This window comes from Gavia stellata, chromosome 4 (genome assembly GCF_030936135.1).
Source record: "Gavia stellata isolate bGavSte3 chromosome 4, bGavSte3.hap2, whole genome shotgun sequence".
NCBI classification, from domain to species: Eukaryota; Metazoa; Chordata; class Aves; order Gaviiformes; family Gaviidae; genus Gavia; species Gavia stellata.
In genome coordinates, this window is record NC_082597.1 from 73,119,179 (window position 1) to 73,140,635 (window position 21,457).

At 39.8% G+C, this 21,457-nt stretch overlaps 1 protein-coding gene across 1 annotated transcript in view; it reads left to right on the top strand.

Moving 5' to 3' along the window:
* The window catches only part of PDE3A (phosphodiesterase 3A), a 274,878-nt gene that overhangs the window by 61,440 nt on the left and 191,981 nt on the right, over positions 1 to 21,457 (top strand). The window lies entirely within an intron of this gene.

Genomic DNA, 21,457 nt, shown 5'->3' on the forward strand with positions numbered 1-21,457 from the left:
TAGATATCCTCGTTCCGCAAACCTACAGAATTATGTTTTGAGTTTGTAAGTGATTTACACATTTTTTGAAGGTAAGACCTTGTCTTCTAAATAACTTCGAAATGCTGCTCCAAAGACTTTTCTCATGCATGAGTAAAGCCTTGAACAAATTAAGATTTGTCCACTGGTTGTGAAAATGTTTGATCTACATACAGACTATAATACTGTAATCTGGTCCCCTGGATCACTTGCTGGAGAAGGTGAGGTCTTAGATTTGTAGAAGATATGTTCTATGCTTGCAGCTCAGACTTGCTCTAAACAAATGTAAAAAGACATTTTAATTTTTATTTTCTGAGACATTATGAGTTTTAAATGTATAATGAAATCTGTGTTAATTTTATGGGGTTTTAAATAAATTCCAGTGGCCAACTGAAGGGAGAAACTTCTTACCTTCCTTCCTCCGGCCACCCCGCACCCCCCCCCCCCCCCTTTGCTTCCTCCTCCTCTGACAGGTTCCCCACTCTGTCTGAACGATGCATGTAAATAAACAGGAACTACAGTAAAATTGTGTAACTTCCAAAGAAAAGGAAGAGTCCTCTTCTGGCTTTCAACACCAACAAAATTTGTATTTATTAGACTGTTGAATGTAGGGATGATTGTCATCAATATTGCCTTTTGGCAGTAGAGTTGTGGTCAGGTACAGCTTTATGACATGGCAATTACACAACTGTGTTGAACATTGCTAAACAACATAAGCTGCTTGTAAGATGCCATTCTCTAGTAGAGGTGACAACAGTTGAAAAGAAAATGCTGTAGAAGATGTCATTGCGGCCTCCCAGTAACCTAGCAGGTATTTTCTTATAGTCTCATTTTAGCTTTGTTGTTAGCCTTTGAGGAGACCTGGCTTAAGGCATCCCAGTTCTCTGTGCTGCTGTAATCTAACATTTGGAAAATAGCACCGATACCCAGATTTGATTTTTATGGGATGCCATGAGAATCGCTTCCAGTTTTATACATTTGGTACCAAAGAAGAGGGTGTGGGAGGGGGAAGAAGACTGCCTTGCAGATCCACCTCCTCAAGAAGAAATCTATGAAATAAGAGTAGTTAAGTCCTGTTCTTAGTGATTGAAAAATATTAATGTTCCCGTGCAGTGCAGTCATAGGCTGGGGCAGTTGAGTGGAGGAGAGTTAGCAGTGAAGTACTGGAAATAATCAAATCCGTCTGCAAAGATATTTTATTTAGGTGTTGGATACCTTTTTGTTCAGGTTTATATGTGACAACTGAGCACAATGTGCATCTTGCATACTGTAAGTAATGTTAACTCTTTTGTGTTGATATGTTTTCATCATCAAGGGGGTGGCTGTGCATGCCATTGCTAATTGTAATGGGGATTTGGGACAGTCTTTGCACCTTGCAGCAAAAGCGATTGGTCTTACTCCTGGCTGTGATATTTGGAAATTCAAGCAATTGCATTAACCAGCACAAATGGTTACTTGTGTGCTTGTATCTTGGGCATTTGCATAGTGTTTTTCCAAATTCAGGCCTTTAAATACTAGGGTTCAATCTAATAGAAGCAGGGAGGATTTGAATGCTAAAACGCCCCATGTTCTAAATCTAAATCTGTTTGTGTATATTTTCAAAATAACTTCGCTTTTCTTTTTCTCTGGTTTTATGTGAACTGCAGTTAAATTTCTTTTTTCCATTACTTTTAATGTTTGGTATTTAACTTTCTCATTTTTTGTTTGTTTGTTTGCTTTTTCCTCTTGGATGAACTCATGGGCAAGAACTTACAGTTCCACTCCATTCTTTTTGCCTAATGTAAAATGTTAAAATACTGTCACAGAAGTAACCAGCATTATTTTTTTTCCCCCCATATTTGCTGTTTGATCACTTAAAATTTAGGATTCTTGGCCCTTCAGCCTCTCTAACAAAATGTCTTGGTGGACTGGTTATGGAATCATCTGTGAATTCTTACCTGCCTGTGTGAGACTGATTTTTGGGGTGGCTGGAAAAGAAAGATAGAAACAGGCAGGAACCATAACTACGCTAGTTTTTTAATTATTAATGTATTACATCTTGCATAAACACTGAGCATGGGAGGGAAGATATTTCAACTGAAATGGGATTTTTCCCTCCTAGTAACAGCCCTTTATTGGCCTAGGGGGATTTAAAAAATACTGTTATTCTATTCTATATTTGTATTAATGTAGTTCTCTTTTGTCCTTACAAACTAGTATTAAAAATACCCAACTGTATTCAGAAAGTAGCTCTTGGGAACCATTCTTCAGTTGCTTTGCACAGGTTTGGTGACTTTAGAAGAACCAGGCCAACGGATCTAGAGATACAGGCACACCTTGTCTTGGTGTTGCAATCGGTCGCCCACCTGAGGGGCCTTAGTTAGCCCCTATAGTTAATTTCTGTTGACTTCAATGACAGATACTTAGGAGAGCAGATGCAGAGGGCCTTCCAACAGGGCTCCACATCTCTACAGAAAGAAAGAATATTTGTATGTTTTAGTGAGCATAACATCTTCAGCTTTCACCTTCTAATCTTCTCCTCCTCCATTGTTTGGTTTCTCATTTCCACTGTCTGTTGTTGTCAGTAAGAAGGGAGGTTGTTTTGGTTAGGGACAATGTTAAATGCATCTTTTAAGTAATTTTGCAGCTGGACATGCACCATTTTCCCGTGTCAACCACACTACTTGTATTTGTATGTAGCTGAAAGGAAATTGGTCTTGTAAAGGTATAGATTAAGATAAACAAGAAATACAAGACCTGTATTTTATGAGCCATGCTAGGATATTACTGCAAGATTTTTGTGTTTCTTAAATGCAGAAGTGGAACGTTCATCTCTGACGTGGGTGTCTCTATTAAGCTCAAAATAAGTGAAACAGTAGATATATTAAGCTCAAAATAAGAGAGGCAGTCAAAAGAGACAATGTTGTAGAAAATGTGATCCAGTGTATTATTTTGCCCACCCCCCAAAATATGTTGATTTTAAATTCATTCATAGACCTACATAGCTTATTTGTAGTTCCTCATAATTATCAAATGAGCTCTGCATAGGAGCAGACAACAGTAATCAGACAGTCGATTATTTACTAGTTCTTCTGCTTGTATTTGCATCTACTTTCATTTGCAGTATTACAAGAAATTTGAGAGGACTCGCAAAGCATGAAAGCAAAATGAGAGGTGAGAATTTTGTTTGGCTTTCATTTTTCATTGCTCCAATAAAGTTCTTTTAATGTTTGCTCCCAGATGTACGTTTGTGGGTGGGGAGAGAGAGATGGGCATGCAGAAATTCTTCTGGTGATTTCCAGCTAACGAGAAAACTTGGTGTGCAACAAAGTGCTCAGCATGGAAAAAGCTTTGGAACACGCTGACAGTTTTATTGACTGTCCCTTCCGTAGTGACATGCTTGCCCCCTTTGAATTGATAGTTAACAGAAGTGAGTGAATACACATGGCTTTTGTAATACAATGATAAATTGGTGGACAGTTGGACCGTGATGGCTTCAGGAGTTACGTGTTCGCCATCAGTGCCCCAAGGCCATTTATGTTCTGTGTCAGTGGGGTGCATCTGAATACCATATGTCACAAAGACTAATGTCCTTGCTCTTCCTTCTAATGGGCATGGCAGACACAGCACGCTTGGAAATTTCCGTGCCTGCCTCCGAGATAAACAGTAACAGGGCCAGCTAATTGTGTGTGTTGTTAAACACCAGAGCTGCTTGCTTGAAAGGTGGACCCTGGCAATTAATGAGAGCCATTAAGGGAGGGAACAGCAAAAAAATAAAATAAAATCCATTTTTTTCCTGACACGGGGCTTGGTGCTAGCAAATTATGCAGGCTCTTGTCCAGACCAATTGCTGCTTCACTGTTAGGAGTGTGTTATACGTTAGGGACAGGGGTTGGAGCGTCATAATTTTTAAGACTACTAGATGATACTTCAGACACTTGTTTGCAGAGGACAGTGCAAGAAAACACTTGAGACAATGAAATTTTCCTCTCAGCTGGGACTGAGAAACTGAGTTGTTAAAAATGTATGATCAGCCAGTATAATGTGCAAAATGCACTCTTGGCAAGAGGTCAGGTTGCAATGTGTATACTTGAAAGATGAGGGGTCCTGGTGCATTATGTGTATGAGTAAGCACAATGTTCCGGAGCGAGGCTTTCGGGCAAGCACTGTGTCATCGCACATGCAGGGTGGAGTTGATTACAGGGATACACTCCAGATTTAGTGAATTTTGGAGTGAATTGGTCTCTGAATTGACAGTAAAGTTAAGTGCTGTTACCTGTGTTTCTACAGGGTTTCCCTTGCTTCCAGTCTTGTTTAGTGTAACAGATTTAATGGAGTTTAAGGTAAACAGAGCTGTTCCATACTTTATTTCAGATGCTGGATATTCTGGGAATGCTTGTGGCCAACAGTTGAATGACCGGCATCGTAAATCACAAGAAAATGGCAGCAATGCAAAGAATAAAACATCTTGATTACAGATGCATTTCATCTGTCTCTTTGTGAGAGTCATGAAAAGGCTCTCCATACAGTTTTTAGAAGTGCCAAAATGACACTGCGGCATAGATGAGATGTTCGTCCATTGACGCTCATCCTTCCATTCAAATGTATTGCTAAATAAAAGGGAGCAGAGAATGACTGGTATTTGTTCTTTAACCAGAGAGGCTAAAAGCTGGGAGGGCTGGGCATTTTCCGTGTAAATGGAAAGAACAGAAACCAGCTGGAAAAAGAGGTGTTCATTTCTAAATCAGGTCAAATGTACAAAAGCTCATATTACGTAGTCTTATGTATTTGCTTGCCTGTGCTAAACCATTTAGGATTTTTAGGGCATATTTGACATGCAGGAGAGGCGTTCCCCTGTTCAGTACCTGCATTTGCTGAATGCTTGAGCAAATAATCGCAGAGAACTAGTAGGAATGGCTAAAAATGCATGTATATTAGAGAAGCTATAATTAAAACCTTAATGAATCTGGAATATTTGAACACTGTTATAAATGTACATTTGTTACAAAACTTTGCATTTTTGGAACAATGTTTTCCTTGGGATGTAAACTCACTGTTTAGTGAACTTAATTTTCAGAGCATTCCAGCAATGTAATACGATGTGGTAGAATCTGAGTCCACTTCTTTTGCTGCCTCTTAGAAAGCTGACTTTCAAATCTTAACTTTGTTTTGTTCTTCAAGAGAAATATTTTATTCTGTAGCAGCTGATTCACTACCATGTGTTTATGCTTTGTATTGTTTCTGTTGCTTTCTTATTCTTCAAAGCATCTTCTAGCTTTAAAGAAGCTTCTTCAGACCTCAAGTGATGTAGATCTTCATCCTCCCATTACAGCTGATTAAAACAAAGGGAGAGGTTAAATGACCTGGTCAGCATTACGCAGTGAATCAGCGCTGCCATGGGGAAGGGGAGAGAGGGGCATTTCCCATTAGGCTGATGATGATGAGCTATGGAATGAGATGCTACAATCAAAAGCGTGTCCCTGGTATTTTTTGTTTTGGTTTTGTTTTATCTCTCTGCCTGTAATGACGGGTGCTTTTGCATTCCTGGTTTGTGGCTGCTTAGTCTCCAGATCAGTTTTAGGGAGCTAAAGACAAGCTGCGCTGCTGGGCTGGACAGCAGAGGTGGATAATGAAAGGGAAGAAGGTGGCAGAAGGCTAACCATCTCCACTACAGTGTGGGTCTGAAGTGGGTGCTTTAGAGCATGAGGCGAAAAGCTTTCCCATTTTAATACTAGGTGATAGTAATGTTTTCCCTTGTATGTATGATCTTGTATTTGAGCTAGTAATCTTGTGGGGGTAAGTGGTATGTGCTGGAAGGCTTTGTTGATGGTTGCAGTCCAGCAAAGCTGGAGTGAAGAATTTATGGTTGATGGGCAGGATATGGTCTACAACTTATAGAGCCCGTGGCCATATTTCAGACCTTTTCCCTGCTGCTGTTCGATTTTGCTCTGGGGTGTGTACGTGAATGTGTGGCTCACCGAGCACATTTGAAGGGCCCAGGCAGCCCTCAGCCTGTGACCTTCCCTGGGGAGATGTGAGGAGCAGAAGGGGGTGTGATGTGCCAAAGCCGATCGCAGATCTGGAGAGTGAACGCCTCATCCTCCCTGGTTGCTGAGAAACCAAGTTTTTACAGCGTGTAATGAATTTGTGTGTTTACACAGGAGCCCTGAAGTGGGAGGCTGATGCTGAAGGTGGCATAAGGCATACTCCTTGTCTGTTCTAGGGAGTGTGTCAGCTTACTCCCAAACCTTCTGGCTTAAACTGGAAAAAAAATGATGTAAAGATCCCTGAATTCTAGTCTTCCAATTAATCTTAACATTTCATACCTGATGATGCTTCAGGTTGAAAATATTATTGTCTGAAATAATACATTGCCTGATTTTAATTAAATTTTTTTTGAGAGAGAGTCGGTTTTGTTTCCTTAATTCAGTCTAATCCTGCTTCCTGTGATAAATGGCTTTTCATGTAATGGGTGCACTGATTACTCCATGGCACACATCTGCTAAAGGATGCCTTTGAAAGTCAGGCTAATTTGTTAGTTAAGTGGCAGATTTCTGATTGCAGTCTCCTTTCAATACAGAAGATGACTTAAGCACGACAATAATCCTCTCATTTTATTTTTCAAATCGTGGGTTTGGGTTTTTTCCAATCTCTGTCTTCATCCCCTACTCTAACTTTTCCTGCTCTCTACACTTTGGTTTCTATCTCTTCATAAACAGTTATCAAACGTGATTAGTAGCAACTTTGGTGTAGTACAGTTTGCACATAACTTTGACACAATTATGAACTCAAAAGCTTCACTATGTGCTATTATAAGATTATGTAGTCTGCTCTGGCTTCAAAACACAAACCATCTATACTGGGTTCTAAAATCCACATAGAAATGGCAATTTTGGAAATAGCTGTCAAAGACATGCTTAGCTGAATTTTTTAATTATTGCTAAAAAGGTTCATGGAAAGGAGTGTCCTATCTCTCTGAGTGTTATGCCTACATCTCTGTGTTGAATGTGTGCATAAGGGCAGACAGACTCAGTATGACACAGACTCAGTATGACATTATTGTATTCTCTATTAAATGTCAAATGTTAAGCCCTCCCCCTTTTTTTTTTTTTTATAAACAAGACACAAAATATTTTAACAGCTCTTAGGCTAAACCTGTGCTACAATCTTTCCAAATTTAGGGATGGAACTTTATTTTCTCCTTTATTAATGTTTACAAGCCTCTGTATACATATAGCTATTACAGCTAAAACTGCTTTTATTTAACATAGCCTGTTTCACTGCACAACCAGTCATAAACTGTGTGAACAAAACCACTTTCTGGTGCCTGGGAGCTGCACTAGAAGGCTTGGCTGGTACAGTTGGAGCGTCAGATCCCTCCTGGTCTTTCTTAGCACTTTGCAAGTCTTACTTTCAAAGTGGGTAGGTATAGGGAGTTCCAATTCAGGGATGCACGAACTGAGACAGGACATAACTTACTCACATTTCGGTGTATGTAAATGATGTTGCTCAAAATGGAAGCTGGGTCTTCTAGCTCTGTCTAATGCTGTGACCACTATATTGCACAGCCTTCATACATAAATTTATCTGTATTTTACATATATACATAAAAGATGTAAAAAGCTTCCTCTGAAGATCTGCTTAACCAGACAAAACTACTGTTCTTTAAGGATACAGAGAAATAGGATTGACAATAAAGTGAACTGAAGACTGGGCAAAGCTTTCCATCTTTACTTTTGCAAATATACGGTAGCCATTGCGATGTTCTTTTTGGTCTGATATAGCGTGTGCTCTGCCAGTGATGCAGTGTGGATTTCAAGCATAACTGCATCCCAGAGGAGAGGCCTCTGAGGATACCTCTTCACTCTTACTGGTGTACTAGAGTTAGTGCTGAGATGGGGTGTCTGGCAGAGGGAAATAACTGTACGTATGAAATACAGATGCAGTTAGGTTAAATTGACCTCTTTCTTGCTTATTAGAAGATCTACGGTTGGAGAAAACCTTGAGATTTTTGGTAAACTCTGCTTTTTCTTTTTGACATCTAGCAATCTGTTTTTTAAAGAAGAGCTAATTAGAGTATATAGTTGATCAGGTACTTGTATTTTCTCATTCCTGGTCACTTTATGAAGAACAAGTTGAAAGCTCTGTAGTGTTCTTTGTACTTTCTTATGGGTTTATTTTGAAGGTTTTTTCCATTGTACTGCTATTTTTTTCCTTTTTCCCATAATAAAGTTTGAATTTGGAAGTGTGAGCGAATTTGAAGTAGCAGAGTTAATGATCGTTTCATCTGGCTTTCTAAAATAGTGCAAGGCACTGAGTCACTTCTTGCCACTAAGAAGTTGCGTCATTTTGCCAGGATCAGAATGTTCCAGTCTCAAAGCAAATAGTTTTAACAGTGAAAAACCAGTCGTTACCATATATATGTGTGCACGTGCGTATATATATACAAGCATACTCTCTCCCTCTCTCTAATATGTCTTCCTATCCAAAGATGATGATTGACCCTGCTATGTGGGGGGCACTGAATTAATAATCACCATTTCTTTCTGCTTTACCTCAGCCTTCAGTTTCAGCAAGAGAGGAGATAAAAAATACGTTCAGACCATAGTGTTTTTAAAGGTGATGTTTATAAGCATGAATGAGGAAAAATGTGGGAAGATTCTATGGAAAAAACTCAAAAAGGTAAAGGGAATACTAACCATGTCAGATTAGCTTTTTATTGTGGTTTTATTTCAGCATGTTGGATGTATCATCTTTTATATACGGTCTTGAAGTGATTTCTGTCATATTTGTGAGTTCTGTTGCAACGCTCTAAGGTAAATTCTGCAAAAAGCCACGTGTGTTACTCCTCCTGGTTGTGTACAGATGTTTGCTGTGCTGAGCATTTGGTATGTTGATTTTGCAGACTTTATCAAATGGGAAAGAAAAGCACCATTTTTACACTGATTATTTTATGTCTGTTTATCTTCTCATGCTTTGCCAGCAAACGTGGTCCATTTTGCCATCCGGATTTCATGAGGCTAAGACAATGTTAATGTTTTAATGGCCCCACTGGTAGGAAATTCCCCTCAGATGGCAAAAGCAGACTGCAGGAGGGAGCCAGCAGACTAGTACCTGTGCAGACAGTACAGATGTGCTGGGACCCACAGCCAGAGAGGCTCAGGTGCTGGGAGAGGCCAGGAGGGGCTGGGCAGCTGGGCCTAAGGCAGGGGCAAGCCTTGGCTATTGCCCAGAGATGGCTCTGGTTTATTCCCAGTAATTGTGCTAAACCCCTGGCAGGGGACTGTAAGTGCCAGCACAATGAATCTCATCGGAGAAGAATCAATTTGTAGGGCTTCGGGAGCCTGGATCTCATTGCACTGAAGCAGTCAGACCCCAGGACTTCTGTGGCTTTGTTCCCCGCATCTTTGGCAATACTGATGTGAGCCTTACTCTGTTTCTACTTTTTGCTCCTGACTGAACAGAAAAGACAAATGATCTACGTACAGGAGAAAAACGCCAAACTGTGATGCTGAGATAACTGCTAAAAAGAAATGAAGGAGTTGTTTTAATTTACTGTTTCAAATCATCTTAACAACTGATGGGTTATGATTATTAATGAATTAGCAGGAAAGTCTCCAATAGCTATTCTCATTATGATAGTGTTGACAGAGGTTGAATGTTGAAAAATTAATGGAGCGACAGGTTGCAGAGGATGTTGATGGTGGCTTTGGAGGACAGGAGCTGAGCAAGAGGGCAGAGGTTGACATTTGTGAGGTTACTGAAAGCCCTGTACTGTTGTGGTAGTTTTAGTCTTCATGCTGACAAGTTCTGTAGCTGCCGTTGGTTGTACCCTCTACTCATGGAGGCTCTTTAAAAAAAAAACATAAAAAAGGCATCTGATTTGTATAGCAGGAACATAGCAGGGTGGCTAGTGACCTGCTCCTTTAAGAAGATAGTATAAATGCTGGATTTCCAAGGAGGATAAGGTAGTAATTGGTACAAACATTTAGTATGAAGGGGAAGAGAATCTAGGTATGGTTTTTTTCCCCTGTAATAATTCCATAAGATAAAAATAGTGAGCAATGGGTTTAAAAACCTCTCAATTTGGATAGAGACTTACTATGTGATAAAGTTCCATGGCCACAGAGTGGGTGACAGCAGGTAAGAAGCAATGCTTTTAGTTCAGCATCCTTGCTCTCTTACTTCAGCTCACATGGTGTTCGCCTGACACTCACACAAGCTGTCTGCCCAAAGCTTATAAGGCACCCACCCCCCCCCACCATTTTTTCCAGCCCAGCATGGACTACCTGCACCTATAGTCCGTGCATGGAAAAGTAATTTAATGGTCCATTTCTTCACTGTGATGTCTTGAACAGCTGAGCTGCCTGCATCAGCAACAAATTGCCATGCTTTGTGGATCAAGGTAAGAAGCCCAAAAGGAATGGGGCCTCTGAAGTGCAGGGCTTGCACAGCTATTTTGGGTCATTGGAGGTCATACATGCCTGATGTCTTCTAGCAGAGCATCATCACAGGAGCTAGAAGACATTTGATCTGCCCCAGCGTGACTGGTCTTCTGCATCCATGCTCCATGTAAGGGTTTTATAAAAGCCTTCAATGGTAACAAAGGATTTAGAGCAGAGTAAGTCAGTCTCTCATAGGTAAAGCTGTTGAAGCCCCAAAGACTTGACAGATAGATTCAGGTTAGAAACAAACACAGAAACAAACCTTTGTGTTAGGGTGTATATACCTGTTAATATTAAACAGTGTGTATATATTGTTTTTATTTGCCATTTGGTGGAATTTTGTTTTTGTTTTTTCTGGTACATTTCTCAAGCTTTTCCTAGCCTATTGTCACTGGAAATTCTCCTTTAAAATGTAAGCAGATATGCATTGAAAGCAGTAGGCATTGAAACTTCTGGGGGAAAATAGGAACTATCAAGAAATTTGGGGTAGGACTGTGAGTGGTTCCGTGCAGAAATACAGAACCCAAACCATGCTTTGCATTATCTAATAAAATGGAAATGTGTAGTATTTATTCTTAACTATTTAAATGATCTGAAAATAGATAAAAATTCTGCATAATTTGTGTGAATTGTGGTATCTTGCTAGTGAATTTTGGTGGTGGCCTTGTTTGTATGGCAAAATGCATTAATTTTACGGTGAAGTATCATGAAGTATTTATTTTTAGCTGAGTTTCTTCATCACACAAATACCATTTTCTTGCTGTTTGTATAAATGTGTGTTTTGCCATGTCCTCTAAGAGCTTTTGATCCCATTGGCTGTTTGCAGCCAAATTTCTCAGGGGATATAGAGAGGTGAAAGGAACTTATTTCCTACAAGTTACGTGAAAATGGTGGCTGGGTGAAGGAGAAAGGGACTCGATTCAGTTCCCTCCCTTTCACAACTGAAGGGGAAAAACCTAAGATGACCCTATCTTGAATTTCACATGGGAACATCTGCATGGGGCAGGGATGTACGTGTACCGTGGTCATGGCGTAAAGCTTGGGCTTTACCGCTGGCACAGAACAGATACAACAGGTTGCAGACAGGTTTCCTGAAGGAAGTATGCTCTCTTAGTGTTGGGGGAAACTACTTGCCCAGGCTGAAATGGTAAGATGAGAGGTAGAAAACCAGGTCCTGTTTCTGAAGCAGAACAATGTTTAGAAACAGTGAAGTTATGCAGAATCCCATGCGGCTGTTGCTGAGTTACCAGGAAGTACTTGTGGTGTTATCATTATAGTGGATATACACACTTGGCCCAAAAATATTTGTTTTAAGAGAGTATCCTTTCAGTGTGTTTGTGGTAAAGTGCAGGAAGTTAGTTATTGTACAGCTGGTTTAAACTGAAACTTTTGGGGATAATGGGATAACTCTCCATCTCCTCCCATCCCCCTCCTTAAGTTTGCACGCAAGAGCACATTTTCCCTGACTCCATTATTGTTTGAACATCAGGATAGTGCATAAGCCTCTCTTGGGAAAAACAGAATATGCAGAACCAGAAAATTACCTATGTCCACCCTCAAGGGCTATTAAATGTAGCTTCACACATAGTGTCAATAATGAAGAACATTAGAGGGGAAAAAAAAGCGTGGGCATTTGAATGTTTTAATTAGTGGGGCGGCAGTATTCCGATCCAGGTTCTCATGCTACTTTTTGTAATGACTATCTGCATGACCATGGGCATATCTCCTAGCCTCTCTGTTCCCCTCTCTCCTGCTTTGAAATAGAGCTTTCCTTTGTCCTCATGGTAAAGTGCAGTGGGCAGGGGAGAAGAAGATAAGGAAGTGCAATTCAGGTTTTTTGTTGTTGTTTGGGGTTTTTTATTCCTTTGCCTATAGCATCTTAGATGAAGAAGTCATTAAAGAAAAATGTAAATAAACAGGCTAAGCTGTTAGCTTGTGCAAATTACACTGTTTACTTTGAAGAAGTAGCTTTGGTGGCGGTATCATATGACAGGCTTCATCCTAGACAAGAAAAGCTTAACGCTTGGTAAATTTACGTAACTGCTACTGCGAGCATTCCTGGGTCACCCCGCATTCCTGTCAAAATAATCTGGAGTTTTGAGCATTGCACAAATTGAGGAAATGCCGTCCTATGCTCTATGATCTCCGGTTCCATGTTGCAGTTGAAGTCAGTGGCCCAGTTCATTTGAATATCAAGACAAATACCTTAGGTTTTTCAGAATGAAGGAGTATTTTACAGACTGCTTGTGCTTAATTTCCCCTTCTCTGCCTGAAAAGCCACCGTCTCTGGGTTGAATGAAACAATTCTTGAAGAGCCTGTAGCAGTGCTGGAGGTACACAGGACAGGACGAGCAGGCTGTGGCCTCTGATCTCAGTATGGCCAGACCATTGGAGAAGGTGAAAAACCAAACATGTGCTTTTCATGTAGACGTACACATGCGTTGAATCCCTAAGAAAGAAAATGGTACCTCTGCTACTTGCTCATAAATGGAGAATTCACCTCTCACGTCTTGCGTGTTTTCAGATCAGTAGCGCATGAAGGTGGAGCTGCCACTGTGTCCTGTTGGAAGCAAAAACGTAGTGGTGGAGGGGAGTTGAAGTTTAATTTGGTCTCTTCTGGCAGCAAATCAAATCCCATGGGCAATGAGAGGTCTTCTAGTTTTCTCTCTTACTTCCTGTCTTTGTCACTCTTCTGGAGAGCAGTGAGAAGTCTGTTGGCCCGTGGAGCAAGAGAGGAGCACACCGCATCCTTTATAACCCTCAAAATAGAAAAGGGGGGTGGGTGTGTGTGTGTGTGTGACAAATAGACGCAGAGATGATTACACTCCAAAGGCTCCTTTCTTCTCAAGGGCAAACGAAGGGGATCCATTACCCAATAAGCCCTGGCACCCGCACAGCACTGAGAAGACATATTTATACCATCGTGCGAATCGGCACAGATAGTGAAGTATCAACAGGCACTTCCTTTATTTTGTGTCTAGGTTCAGTAGGGAAAACAGACCTTTTAAAAGTCAATGTCTGTTTGCGACATTATCTTGTCATATCCTATTGAAGAATGTGATTGTCTCTTCCTCTTTTTTAAAGGTATCTCTCCTTAAGAGAAGGATAGTCTGACTACGTGGGGCAGAAAGAGGAGCAGCTCTGACAGAATCTGGTACTATAAATCATTTACTTGAGATTAAATTTTGATAAGCGTTATGGAGAAATCACCTCACTGTTTTATTATTCCAGTCAATGTGAGCTGGCACTCTGTGTTTATTGCCCCTGCAGTTAAAGTTTATGGAAGTTCCTCACAGGGATGCCCTTGAATCTGGGACTTAATGACTGCTCCCTCTACTGTTATTACAGCTTCTAACTGGAGCAGCTTAGATTAATTTCACTTTCATTGCGTGAATAGCTGTATACAACCTGCATGTATCAGACCTCAAATCTACTGCTACAAAAATACAGTGTTAAAAGCCAAGAAACTCTCAGCCAATGTCACATCTTAAAGCTTGGGAGAGGAATTTGAAAATTATGTGATAATAAATGTTCTCAGGTTATTTATTTCATTTAAGTAAATACGCCTATTTAAAAAAAAATAAAAATCTTCAGGGTTTGTGAGTTTCAAGCTCTCTTCACACATGTCCCTCACAGGGCTAGGGGCTAGTGTGTTTGGTTTGGTTTGGTTTTTTTCTCCTCCAAGTGAAAGGGAAGATCTTGATGTAGTTCTGAGATTGCCACTGATGAGTATTTTTGAGAGAGAACCTCAGCTATTGTAAGACTTGTTGTAGACCTGCAAGCACTGAAAGTTGAGCAAAGTAAGAAATTTTTGGCTTGATCTCAGGTTGCATTTTGGGACCAAGGAGTTGCAGACCTGAGTTTCATTGGAGCAGAGGTTGTTCGAAGAATGGAGCAGATCTGGATGAGACCTGTCTCAATCCATACCAAATGGAAGGTGCCTCATTTCAAATGGCAGCAGATCAGGAAATCGAGGGTTTTAAAACAAATTGCATCCTGCTTCATTCAAACTGAACAAGGTTCATAAATGTGAGGGAAACCTAAAAAACGTGAAGTAAATTAAAGGTCTTCCATTATGAAACAACCACAGAAGATGTGTGAATGCTGGCATCTCTGTCTTTAGGCACTGGTTGAATTTTTGAAGGTGTAGAGCCTACGGCGGTCTCTGTGAAGGTCATACAAAAGTGCGTGTATGCTGTGCTTCTGGAGATCATGGTGTTCAGGCGGTAGAGTTCCCTTCCCAGTCTGCTCTGATGAGGTTTGGAATACCATGGTTCTGGTCTTCCTTGCTTTTATTCTGGATTTTGTTAATATTGCCAGTACAGAAGAATTATAACAACTTCTTTCGCTTCTCTTTTTAAGACCTCAGCAGAAATATAGTCTTGTGTTAAGGCAGGGCTCAAAAATTTGCTCATTTTACTTCCCATATTTCCTTTTTTTTAACTGCTTTGATGGTAAGCTTTTATGGGGCACACCAAGTCTTTATCTCTGCCAAGCACATGCTGTACACCTTGTACACTAGTGAGAATCATTAACTTGCAAACATTGTAAAAAAGGTTATCTTCAACACAGATAGGTGAGCAGTCAGAAGGATGGAAACACTGCAAAAGACCATTTTAAGTAGGTCATTGATAATCCCTTTTATGGGCATGATTGAGTAAAACACTGAATACTTTGGCCTTGAACCAGAAGAGCTCTTAACTGTGAGTGTCGAGCCCAAAAGTAAAAAGTGAAGACCTGCAGTGATTTCAGTGAAGTTTGTTTCCTTGCTGACATTTGAGCATCTGCTTGCGTGGCTTTGTGGAATGTGGCCCCCCTTGGATAGAGCCTGTGGAGGTGTAGGGTGGGAAATTGCAAGCCCCTCCTCAGCTCTTAGGTCTGTTTGCCTTTCTGACACTTGGCTGTCCTCTATTTTGCATATCCTAAATGGACTTCTTGCTTTGTCCCCATGTCCTAACTTGAATGAATCAGTCCTGGAAGTGGAGAAACAGTCTACTGTTTGCATACGGGGGACTCATTCCTGGTTGTGCTTCAGTGGAGTTCCACAAAGGATGAAGTTGCTCCGTACGTTTTCTAACACGTCCTTCTGGTAGGTCAGGGGATCTTCCTGTATGCTCAATCTGTATCGAAGCTACTCGTTCCCAGATGCTTTCTTAATAGCATTCCTGTCATTTGTGACTTCATACCTACCTATATTTGCTTTCTCAGTTTAAAAATGCAAGAGGTTGAACATTTAAATTTTGCCACTTACTCTTCCTTGAAAAATAAATTGTTTTGCCATAATGTGTACTAGTTGGATCATTGAAAAGAAAAACCTTAGATTTCCATGGTGGACTTGTCTGTTAGTTTGTTATAATAGCATATGATTTGTATCACTGCGCATATAAATAACTAAAAATTAAATATGGAGTTTCTTATTCTAGGAATAAATGGACTCAGAAGTATCCAGAGGATTAGAAATTTAATGGGATACAAAGAAACAAATACAGTAGGCTACAGTAAAAAACCTCTTTCCTGTTTTCATAATTTTATTATTTGTTCAGTAATGGAAACACAATATGGGTAAGTTTCCCAGAAAATCTCCAATTTCCTCATAGACTTTCTGTGAAGGAGCTCATAGACTTGTCAAAATCTGACCTAGTTTCATGCTGCTGTTTACGTGTAGTCCTAAGTTTCTTCTCAGTAAAAGAAGTTATTTGGCTTTAAAACCTGATGAATTGAAAAAAAAGAAATAAAATTGGACTTGCTAACTTCATTGCTTGAATAAAGTAAACCTATCGTGAGCAGCATGCTGTCTGGTTTATTTTTGTATGTATATAAACCAGATATACTAAACAATTATAACTTAGTTACATCTTTTTCAATGAAGTACTTTAGCCAACCAAAGAATCTGATCACTTAAAAAAAAGAAAAATTACTTAGTTTGGGGTAGTTCTTCATGGCTTAGTGGCAATAATTAGTAATATGGGGGGAAAGTACAAAGTGTCCTAACTCCAAAGCTACAGTTTTCTAAGGGAAGACAGAGGCACTCAATAAAAATGAAGAGAGAAGACTAAATCACTTAGTGAACAACTGGTAATTTATCTAAGTTTTGTCCTCAGTAACCGTTTGTTATTTTTCCACAGCCATCCATTGGCACCCTCAGGGCTGACTGTAACAAACATTTTTCAACATGTTGAACACAACACATGGCTGGGTGCAGAGCTGGCAGCCTCTAGCTGGGATTCTGCCGGCATGCGAGGCAAACAATAGTTTCCACTGAAAAATGTGGGCAAACCAAAGGTGAGAAAAATAGATGAAGAACAGATTTTGTTGCTGTTGGAAGCTTATGAAATTGGAAGTTTAACTCCTTTGGTCAGGCTTGTGTTCCTTCATTTGATTATAGGGAGTTGATGTTGATTATATGGGTGGATTTAGGATTAGAGTCAGCTGCTGTAGAATTGGTGTGGTATTTATGATAACAACATATTAGGAGGTTGGTTAAGAATGTCTTCCTGAGGTCCCTTCCAACCTGAATTATTCTGTGATCCTATAAGCTATTAACTGCTTGTATTTGAAGCTACAGAACCTTTGCAAGCATTAAGAAGGTCTTTTGATGGTTGCTAAAAACGGTAAATAGGAATATTTACTGGCATTTTCATTAGACTTTGACATTTGAAAGTTGTGTGCCTTCTGTTAGTACCCCTATACTGCAAGTGTTACTACTTTGTGACTGGTTAGTTATGTTTCAGTAGGCCACTGGTGGATCTCTTCTCTCCAGAGCTTAGACCTACTCGCTAGTTAGTGTCAGCTTTAGCCTGCCAAAAGAACGTGCTTGTCTTGCTTAGAATAATAATACAGGCGGAATGTGTTGCAGGTGTCTGTGTCAGAAAACTTGCTTGTGAAAACAACTGCAGCTTCTTGTTTTACTGCAAATCAGAAATTCTCTAGAAAAGGTAGTTTGAGGGTGTATCTTCTAAAGCGTGCTCCAAGTCAGTGGAGAATACAAAGAAGGAAATGTAGAATGAAAGCAGACAAGGTTCTAGTTGTTTTGATGACAACTGAAATGGCAATCAATGGTTTTGTTTTTTCCATGACTAAAATATGTATTCTTAGGGCTGTCATATGAACATGTGATATGAGGGAGTCTGTAAGCTACATCTGTTAGATCCAGAGGCTCAAAAAGGCAGAACTGGTAATTGATTTTGCATGTGGTTTTTTGGGTTTTTTTTGGAAGGCAGGGCTGAAATAACTCCCTTAGCTCTTTATACGTAGGTTAAATGTGTTTGAGTGGGTCCCAGAGCTCTTTTGTGCTTGCCAGTGATTTTGCAGAACATTATGAAAATGGGAGAGGCGGTTGTGTGAGTTAAGGCTTAAATGAAGAGCAGGGATAAGAGAGAGATTCTTGTTATCATGACAATTACTTCTTACAAATGGACTCCAGTGATGTCAAGTAATAAATTCTGGGGGCTTTTCTTCCGCTCAGTGTTGATGCTGTTTGATGAGTAGACAACATAAGGGGAACATAATAGGAAAAGCATCTAGCAGATTACAGTAGGATTTGTGGACACTAAATCTGTCCTACATCATGATTTCCTGGGAGTGATGGGTTCTCCTGTCCTTCCTCCTATCTAATCTGAATTGAAATAAAATCAGAGGTGTGAATTCTGCATTGTTTTCTGTAAATGCTGAAAGCCATTCCATAAAATGTCCAGGTGGTGTTTTGGTCTGACACCTCTCAGCCGTACTGGTGTCTCTGACTCACGTGCCCATTTCAGTATGCAGCCACAGGAGAGGAAACAAAATATGTTTCTTGAAGAAAAGCCGAAAAAAAGCTGTATTTCCAATTATCTGGTAAGATTGCTAGAAACAGTTGAACACAATTTTTAAATGGGCTTGATAGCATACTTGTAAACCACAGATTTGAAGTATTGTTGCTTCATGTTGGACAACTGGAGGTCTGGCAAACTAAATACCCAAGAGAACAAATTGGCCAAGACTATGAGATTTGATCAACATTTGGTAATTTATTCTTCGTACTGCAAGGATGCTTGTCTTTATGAACAGATTAAAAAAAAAAAAATCATGTAAATAAAGATTCCTGCAGTACATGAAGTACATCATCTTTATACTGGACTCATTTTTCCTCTGTCTATAGATATAAATAGAATAATGACGTCTTATGCTCTGGGCTCTGTGCATCATTCATACAGTACATCTCCTTTCTAGGTCACAGAACTTCCCACCCCACACCCTTTTTTGTTAAACACTGTGACAGTGCTCAAGAACACAGATTTTTTTGCAGCTGAAAGCAGTGCCTCATTGCAGGATAGAAGTGGGGTACAAAATAATGAAAATATAAATTTGATTCAGAATTGTAAGATATCCTAATTTCAGGAAAAACATGCTTACTCTTAAGAGTGACTCATAGATAGATGATGGTGTTTTTGAGGGGGCTATTTAATTTTATTTTTCCTGTGGCGGTTCTTGGGAAGTTTTGCTGAAGGGTGTGGTAGATATTACACAAGAGCAATGAGTATATGGTAGAGTTGTCTTCAAAGTGAATTTTCATGAGGAACTCATGATACTAACTTTCAATTTCATACAATCAGAACACAAATATGCTCCTGTGATTCCAGTGCATTTGATAGGATTTTGATAGCTGAGAACTGGGTTTGCTGGTTGGTATCTACCAGTTGTATCCTAGCGAGTCTCCCCATAGACCAAAGAAACAGGTCTGTGGTTTCCTGGCCCTTCCTCTGCATTGGCTGCTCTATATCCAGTGGAAATAGTCAGGTTTCTAGTAATCTGTTGGTATTTCTCCAAGTGAGAGATTAAATCACTCTGAGATTTCTTTTTGTGAGTACTTTGTAATAAAGTTATTTCAGTATGAATGCTTTCTCCTGTATTTCAAATTGACATCTGACTCTCCTTAGAGCAGGGGGTAGGACTGGATGACCCTGGGACGTCCCTTCCAACCAAAATTATTCTGTAATGCTTTTGTATAGGCAAACTAGTGATGCCCAAATAGGGTGGGAGCACTATGTGTACCTTAAGCACTTAAGTATAAAGCACAGTGATGCAAAAGTCTGTGCTCCAGGACTAAAAGCTGAAAATCTATTCAATCATGTGGTCCACATCTTTAAGGAAGGTAGAAAGGAGTTGGTTTTAAACAGTGGGTTAGAGCCAGCTGGGGACCAGGCTGTTCTGCCGCATCTGCCAAAAGGAGATTGAAGTAGTGGTGGGATTTCAAAGGCATCAGTTTTACGTGACAAGTGTTACTTTGAGTAGTGTCGTGCCACTTTGGTACATGATCTAGACACTCACTCCTTTTCAGCACAGAATATTTTCCTGTGCCACTGTATACTTGAAAAGTGATTTATAACTTGGTAAGTACTTGTAGCCTGGTAATTTTTTTTAAAAAATTGACTCTCACTTTCCTAAAGAAGACATTTATAGCTATCAGCATTTTTAGTAGTTGATTTTTTTTTTTTTAATCCCCCTCCCCCATGCTAGCTGCAGGGGAAAGTAATTTAATTGTGGTTTCTAAACAGATATACTTTGAAAAAAATTTGGCCAGAAATTACAGATCAAAAGGCAGTTGCCGTTTTGTTACGTATTTATTAGATAGCATCATCTTCCCTTTTCTGCCCCTCATTTGTCAGCTGAAAACTTCAAGTTTTCTTTTATAGGTGTGCCATTTTGGGCAACCAGTGGAAAAAAGAAAGAAAAGTTGTGTGTGTCTCATTTCCTTTTGTAGCAGGAAATCAATGTGAATATACATTAGCCTAAGTAAATGAGCAGCTGTTCTAAAGCAAGGTCTTGACACACAAACATTGTAATGACGTACGAAGACTAATATATGTACACACAGAGAAATGTCCATGTATTTTTTTTTTCCCCCCAGGGTCTAGAGGAAAAAAAGTCCTGCTTGTTACCATGGTCACTGTTTATAATGATAGCTTTTGCCAAAAGTTAGCACTCTGCACTTCCTTTAGCTTGATGCTGCAAAGCCCTCTCTACCTTTTAACTTCTGTTTAGGTTTTGCTCCAAAAGAGATCAGATACAAAGGATTTGGTTTGCATTTTTTTCTAACAACCATCAAAATCAATAACAGAACTTCTCTATTTTAGTGATGTAGGATCATAATCTGAGTGCACACTTTATTCTTAAGAGGAAACCATTGTGGTAATTTGCTGGCAAATACTTAAGGCAATTGGCAAAGTACTCTTCTGATTTCTGCTAACCCAAACGAAACCACAAGCCAGTCTGTCTTGGGTAGTTCTTGTGATTTTTCTCATACCAACAGCTGATGCCTTTTTTTTCCTCTTCCTGTGATGCTACAGCTACTTCACTTGGACAGCTTTGTGCCTGCAAACCAAGCATTCATGTTGGCTTATGTGAGAAGCCAGCTTCTGCAGATACTTCTTGGCATATTGGAAAGTTATCTGATCCTTGGCTTTCCATCTTCCTCGGTAAATCTACAGGTCAAATTTGTTCCTTTCTTTTTACTGTATTTGCATAGACTTGAAGAGTGGTGCATTTCCAGTGATTCTGAAGCTGCAGCTTCCATTATTATTTTTTTTTAATCTTATCTCTGCTGTTTTTAATATTATTTGTTTTAGCAACAATTAAGCTATTTAATACAAAGCTTCTTAAGCTTTGTATTACAGTGGTATGATACTGTCTTGTTTAGTACAGACATCCAAATATATGACCAATGTAGATGGCTGGACCTTATTGCCTGTTTTCCAGATGGCTTTGATGGCCTGGGCAATTTGCACATTAGGGGATGATTTGAACTGCATTTTGGAGAGTTTGCATGTGCAGGCAATTCTAGCTGTGGTAAAAGGTGAGCCACGCATTTTGTTGATGGAGCTGCTCTGTGCCAGCCAGAGTTGGAACACCTGGGAGATTCAGCCACTCCTGTGCAACTGAAAAAAGCAGCTTTTGAATTGTAGAAATGAATGCTGATGTTCTGTTCTTCCTCTAGAATGCCAACACCAAGGGTAGTAGTGTTCAATTTGGGGACTTCC